We start from the raw sequence: 8153 nt of genomic DNA, 5'->3' as shown, positions 1-8153 counted from the left end.
CACTTTTAATCAGTGTTGCTGCTGCTTCACATGAACAGGAAACAAGAAGATCTTCATTTAATTCAGTGTCATTAGAAGTAGAAAATGATTTATTGAGGCATAAGATCCAAAAAACTCCAATAAGTGTTCCCAGGTAACTTGTCCATCTCGTGAGTCACCCAGCTATCAACTTTTCATGATGAATATACCATTGGATTTCCTACATTACCAGTATATTTTATGTAGGCTGCCAGTATTATTTCTTCATGAATCATCCACTGGATAGCTTACATTAAGAGTATAATTGCAATTTACTAAAAGGTATTATTGACCTGATCATCCTGTCACCAAGAGATAAATTTTCTAGCAATACAATAATGAGGAATCACTAGATATCTACATGCCTCGAATAATTATTTTAATAAACAGGAAGTAATGAAATATAAGAAAATATGTTTATGAAGCAATGATGTTTATAGAACAATGATAGCTCCCAAGAACATACAAAGAAAGTTGTTGCTGTATGATCAAATAATATCTAGTTTAAGATAAACTGATGCTATCAAGTATAACAGAAAAGTTATTTAAAACAGAGATTCAGAGAAAGCTGCTGAAAACATCCTCTAATTGTTTAGATTGGAACAGATAGACACTATCAACATTAAAAGGGGTTATGCAAGCTATAAACTAAAGATGAGAAACTGTCCATTGTATGTTTGAAATGAAGTGAATTGATGCTATTGAGGTTAAAGGGGTTAAGCAAATTTGGATGTTAAAACCAAGAAAACCTTAGATGGTGGACCTATGCTACATTATGAGCTATTCTTTCCAAGAGGATCATTAACTAATAAACTTAGAAGTTCTTAAACAAGAGAGAAGCCTTGACCATGTGATGACAAGTGTAAAAAATCACAAACAGGAAGTCAGCTGACATCATGGTGCTATACTTAGTTATACCATTTTTAGCCCAAGCTCTTTGTAAGTATTATCATGTCATTCTTTCTTAAACATCAGTCATTATGTTAGTAGAGTTAAAATGAATGCTAATGATAAACATGAATAAAATAAATTATGTATATATTTATATGTGTGTAAATATTAATTGTTTGATGACTTAAATAAAAGTGTTATTGGAAGTCTTAGTCTCAAGTCTCTTTGTTTTAACTTTAAACCCTTGAATTAGTACCTGTGTGCTCTATTTGCCCACTGTATCCTCTCTTCAAATAAATATTTCATGTAACAACAGGTAGTATTAGTCGAAACTCCAATGACTAAGCTGAAACAACTCACTCGGTCTGCCTGCAAGTCAGCCCAAGACCATGTTACAATAAATATTTTATTGAACTGTGTATAAAACTTTCATAAATAAATTCAAAATGTGGCAACTTTCTTGAAAAAAAAATCAACTAATTATATTGTACAATTAAATGAATCTTCAATTTTGCTACTGTTACAGACCTGACATCTTTGTAATGGTGTTTCATAAAATTTGGTTTGAAATAGTGCTCAATTTAAACACCTAATATAAAATCACTGGTTTTATAGCCTGGTAAACATACAATATAATATTTGTTAATTTGTTATGAATTTGTAAGTCAGATATGTATCTACTCCATTTACACACTTCATTTACATAAATAAGTTTATTCCTTATTACTACCATATTACAATAAATTGCAATATTACAATATATCTATTGCTGATAGTGGAAGGGAACCTCTTTTTATGGCTCCAAAAAATGGCCTGAATGTACTTGATGTGATGTAGTTTTACTTGTAGACAAACCTCAGTGAAAAAAAAAAAAAGATACATTCAGTTACATAACTGTTATAAAATAATTTCTTTATTTATAGTTCCCCTGTGGTAAAATATAAGTCTTCAGATTTACAATACTAAAATCAGGGGTTATGTTTCCCTCAGTGGACACAACAGATAATCTGATGTGGCTTTGCCATAACAAAACACACACATTGTTTATTTTTAATAATATTAATATTTATATAATTAGGCAATTAATTCTGTGCTTCATTCTGTAATCTGTACAAAATAAAATTATTTTATTATTGGGGTTTTAAAACAAAAATAATTGTACAATGTGTGAAACATAAGCAATAGAAATTGTTTGATAATAAATTAAACATCTGTTTACCAAATTGGATTATTGCATTGCCTGATGGTTCTTTCAGTCTCAAATATAGCCATATAGCAAACTTGCTGGTATTTGCCACATACTCATAAGTTTTGACATGTTTTTCCCAGATTGTGTAAAGAAAGATTAATAATATCTTTTAGATTTAAATCTGAGAAAAAAAAAAACTATTGAGGCATGTTTTTATTCTTCGTGATGATCACCTTTTACAGCAATTTTTTTTCTAAAAAAATTACATTCATACAGTATACACATATTATTCTTATGATGTGTAAATATCTACTTAATATTGTTATTTTTTATTGCACAAAATATTCTTTTATTCATAAAAGAAATAATCTTTTAATACAATCATTTAATACTAAATATAGCTCTGGAGAAAGAATTCACCCCAAGTCTGTAAATCTTCAAGTGAGTATAGCCTTTGTTCTATCCATTAGATGTTCTTTTCTTGGACAGGCCTTGTTATTCTAGCTAAAACATGAAACTTACAGTAGGAAATGTAGACTTACATGAATTTGAAAGTACAATCATAAATTGTGTAAAAAATGAAGTTCTACCTACTATACAGATCCATGGTAAAGCAACATCACAGAAAGAGCAAAGTTCCTTTATACACAATTATTTACCTATTTTTCAAAATTCAATTAGATGAATATAATATAAAATGTTTGTGAATATGAATAAATATTCAAATTAATAACTTTTCCAAAGAAAGTTGTATATCATATTAAGATGATCTCAATGTATTAACAATCTTACCTTTTCTTCATTCTTAAAATGTGACCTTTTTTTTTTAGTAACTATAAGAAGAAGAAGATTTTTCTATAAAACAGAATATTTCCTTGTCTTTTACATGGGTACTGGAAAGTAACCCATATGACGTTAGTTAATTTCACCTTGTTTTTTTGAGTGGTTTATTGTCCAGGAAGTATTACTTTGAAGTGACTAGTGACAGTCATGCTAATTGAACTTTTAAATTTGAAGCATTTTATTTTCATAACAGGTCTACTTATAGTTTTGGTCCTAATTACTTATGATTTACATTCACATGCTTGTTCTGCTGATCTATGACATGTTTATCTTGTAAGATTGGCCACAATAATATCAAATAGTAACACTTGGATGCATTTTCTGAGTGAAATACTGGTTTTAGAAATAATTTGTTCCTAATACTGAATTACTAAAATAATGTAATGCATCACGGACATTTGTAAACACTTGTCAAACAACAAATTCTACTTTTATTTTGTGATAGTTTTGTTACCATTCATTTCTTACACCTTCTGTAATTTAGTTCAGCTATGAGTTTTTAGTTCTCTTAAATCACTAACTTCCACTTTGTTCAGAGCGTGTTGATTTTGGGTTTGTGTATATTATGAAACTGACACAAGCTTCCTCCAGTGGTGATATATAAATTTTAATGTTGTGAAAGATTATGTAGATTTGACCTTGTTGTCTAAATTACTAAATCAAAACTTCCCTTGATCTTAAATGATTTAGAATTATTGCTTGTTATTGTGTGAGATTTTAAGTGGTTAAATTTTGAAACATTGTGTTATTCTCTGGTAAAAAAAGGTTTTTTCTTCTTCTGGTTCTTTTACCTACTTTCCTCAACATTTAATGAAATTAATAACATTGAGATTTATGATGTATTGTTTATTAATGTTTGTATCAAGACTTGAACAGACATTAGTTTACTAATTGTTTTTTGGAAGTGGTAGAATTTGTATTCTAGTTGTTAAAAAGTTTTATTTTGGATTTCTGTTGTTATACTTTAATAAGTTATTTTTGTTTGACCCTGTCATAGCAGTGTTTTCTTTAGTTGTTTTGATAGTTGCTTCAAATTACCTCATTTATGGCTAACTTGTCTTTCAGCTTATTGTTATGATAATGTATAATGATTAATTTTGAAATAAGGCATTAGCAGTACTCCTTTTTTGGAATATATATATATATATGTGTACCAAAATTAGTTTAATTAGATTCAAAACTTGTATAACTTGTGGAAGGTATGTTAAAATTAGACTTGATTTTCTATACCAATTTCAACAAAGTAACTTACTTCTGCTCGCTTACGTACCTATCCTTGTTCAGTGCTGCCCTCAAATTTTTCACATACCACAAGTCTTTCACTCCCAATGCACTCCTTAATTTGCGTGCTTCAAATTATTCTTGCATGCAACAAACTTCAAGCAGTAGTAGTGCTACATACCTACATGACTCCTGTTGGCCCGGCTGTTAAAGCACTTGACTCATAATCTGAGGATCATGGGTTCAAATCCCCGTCACACCAAACATGCTCACCCTTTCAGCCGTGAGGATGTTACAATGTAGGGTCAATCCCACTATTCATTGATAAGAGTAGTCCAAGAGATGAATAGCTGCTTTCCCTTTAGTCTTACACTGCTAAATCAAGGACAGCTAATGCGGATAATTCTCGTATAAGTTTGCACAAAATTCAAAACATAAACAAACAAACAGACACCTGTTATGCTGCTATTCTAGCTAACAATTTTTGTTCGGCAGAGATTATGTTCAGACATTTAAGTTTGTATTCTTTTAAAAGGTTTTTTTTTCCTGTCAAATACAAATAATGTTTCTAGCTTCATCTGATATAACTAACTTTATAATATTCTCGATTAAGACGTCATTTTTACTTTTATTTTACTGATGAAAGTAACTGAAACAACCTTTTCAGTAATTTCATATTTTTGTGTTCCTTGTAGTTTGCAACACAGATATAAAGGGTGAACAAATTGGTTTTTCCTGGAGTAGGTCACTATATGAATTGTTATCATACCTCAGTGAAAGTCACTGCTTCTGTATTGGCACCTGTAACAGCAGTCTTAAAAATCTTTTTATCATACCTCGAACATCTTTTCATAAGAGTTTTCCAGCTTAATATATTCAGCAACTTCCACTGAATACCATTACCAAACTTTTATTAAAGCAAAATTTGCTGTTGCTAAACACGCGATACACTACAACAGAGTTATTATGGACCAGATCTGTACTAACCAGTAGATGGGTTTGTCAGATCATCGTGTTACTTGGTAGGGTCCGATATGTTTTAAAAATTGATCATATGTGAGCAAACCAAATAAATGAATTTCTTTTATAAACGTTTAAATGCTATTTGTCTTAATATGATTTTAATTGACTAAAATATGTAATATTGTACACAATGCATGAGCGTACATGAAATACTGATGACGTAAAAATATATACAGACGCGAGACTGTTTTGCACATATTTATTTCCTCGCGAACAGTATGAGCAATTAACAGACCTAGTAATAAGTATTCAGCGTGTTATATGAGCGTCTGTTAAGCATTATATTCGCCAAGTTGCAAACAAAATGATTACTTATATGCAAGGTATCAATAAACTTGCCACTAAAATACGAAACTAGGTATATATTGTTAGACCGACTATTGCTGGCTGATATTGAAAAGTATCGGCAAATTTTTGCTGATAAAATTAGCCAGCAAAATTGCCAGGCACAACAAGCTAATTAATCCCAGTATAACCAGTGGCGGCGCCAGGATATTTTCGTTGGGGGAGCTGATGTAAACTGTGGAGGGGCTTCCCAAAATGCCATCAATATGAAGTATAGATGGTAAATTATAATAATGTAAATACCAAGGTACATTTCAGAAAGGTGTGATATTTTGAACTGCGTTTTCATTGGAAACTCATACTCTGATTAATAATTTATTATTACAAATTAGAAATAATCTGTTTATGAAAATATGCATATATGTAAAAGAGGAAGCTCACCTAAATTCCACCCAAGGTAATACATAATAATAAAGAAAACCAAGACTAGCTTAGATTGAACATTTAATATACCATTAAGAGTAAAGCTACAAATCAAAAGAAATATAACATAAATACATAGTTTATATAGCAGAAACGAATTATCTCATGTGAAGTTAATACACTTTGAGGAAAAGTAAGGTCACTATCAGGCTAACTATCTTTCATCATGTTGTGTTTATAGTCAATATAACTTCAAAACAATGCACCTGTTCTGGTGATTGGCAGCAAATGTGTCTATAACAGTATCAATATCGAGTTATTTTGCCCTCCTGGAGTTTAGTGATATGACAGCAAGGTTGGTGGTGTGGTTTCACCACTGCCGTTGCAAAAGTATGTCTTGAGAAGCTTCATACATAAGAAACTTCTCTCACAGACAGCTGAAGTGACAGGCAGGGTCACAGCGATGATGCGTACAAGTTTGTGGAGATCCACGAAAGCATCTTTGTATGGCTCCAGCATGGTTGCAAGCTCAATGGTGTGGATACTTCCTGCCCCTTGTCTTTCTTCCTGGCAATTAGCCGGCTCAACTGGTGGACCTCCACTGCGAGGTCATCCTCTGCCACACCATAGTTTGCTGCCATTCCTAAGAGTGCTTACTTGTCCAGAAATGTGGAGTGTTTGGGGTTCAATGTAGTTGCACCCATCAGAACACTGCAGACATAAGAGGTGAATCTTCTATTCAGCTCGTCGAGCATCCTGTCTATGATGGCATAGAGGGTGTGTTAGTTTATATGAAACGAATGGGAATTTCTCTCCTTATATTGGCATTAGGGCTTACAGAGGATATTCATTTTAAACATTAAAATCTAAGGAAAAAGATATAACATACATACTATTGGATCATTTCATGAATAAGGAACAAATAACAACTAAACATAGTTCAACATTACGAATGACTGCTCTGTGGCATTGAAATCACCAAATTATATTAATAGCACATGAAAATCCAGAACATATCCGTGAAATACTGTTAGAGAAAGTGTTTATCTTTAACCATATAGCACAAGTACTTAATTAGAGGGTAGTGATAATGTAAAATTACAGGGCTAATTAGGGAACACAAACACAGCTTTTATAGGGCATGTTGTAAAACTGTGGGCAGCTAATGGGTTTATCAAGTAAAATCCCTGATGATCTGTTGTAACTTGAAATCAACGTGGTTGTCTAATCTTCGTCAAAGCTCAAGATAGAATGGCATTACACAGCGAGCGGCAATACAGCGCATGAGTTTCAGCGCATTCAGCACGTTGCTATGGGACGTATGACATGTACTTCCGTCTTAATGAAGACGTTGAGTTTCACAGACCTGTGTTTCTTTGGTGTTAATTGTTAAGCAACAACGACGATTGTGTTTCCTATATTTTATGAATATATGTAGGTCACAATATTTGGGACTGAGGGGGCCTTGGCTCATTTGGGGGCTCAACCCCCCAAGCCCCCCTTGACGCCGCCACTGAGTATAAGAGTTGTAAGTTTCATTTATGATAATGCATTATTATAACATTATACACCCAAACACCTAATCTGACACAACATTGATTCTTGTTACAGTTGGCAGTTTTAATAATTCGTGGGAATAAACGTTCCTTTGTCTGGAAGGACTATAAAAATATAAATACAGTAAAACCAATACAACCGTAAATATCAAAATTTTGTAGCATCATCTCAAGATTTCTTTTATAAAAGGCTCTCTATAGGGTGGAACCAGCGTAATGTGGAAGAAAACTATCTTTCACCTACCTCATCTATCAACAAGTAGGTTTAGAACCTGAGTAAGGTGGAAAAATGTTTTTGATTAAATATTAATTTCTTATTTACTTCATAATTTCTTCAAATATTAATAAATTCTTGTTTAATTAATAATTTGTTTAAATATTAATAAATTCTCGGACATTTTGTTACAGTAATAAGTATTGGTTAAATATATTATGTTATTTTTTGCCGTCATTATTTTTGCAGTTAAATTAAACAAAATAATGTAACAAGAAAATAGGAATATTCTACTTTTCTTAGATAATGCAACTTGTCACTCAGAAATTCAACTTTCGAATGTTCGTTTCAACTTTCTACCTCTATGTACAACACCAGTTTTACAGCCACTAGATAATGGAATTATACAGTGTATAAAATTGAAATACAGAAAATTGATGTTTAAGCACATTATTGCAAACATGGACGACTGTAAGAGAACATCTGAAAT

The sequence above is a fragment of the Tachypleus tridentatus genome, chromosome 7, assembly GCF_004210375.1.
Source record: "Tachypleus tridentatus isolate NWPU-2018 chromosome 7, ASM421037v1, whole genome shotgun sequence".
NCBI classification, from domain to species: Eukaryota; Metazoa; Arthropoda; class Merostomata; order Xiphosura; family Limulidae; genus Tachypleus; species Tachypleus tridentatus.
The sequence above is the reverse complement of the archived record's forward strand: the minus strand, read 5'-3'. Positions refer to the sequence as shown.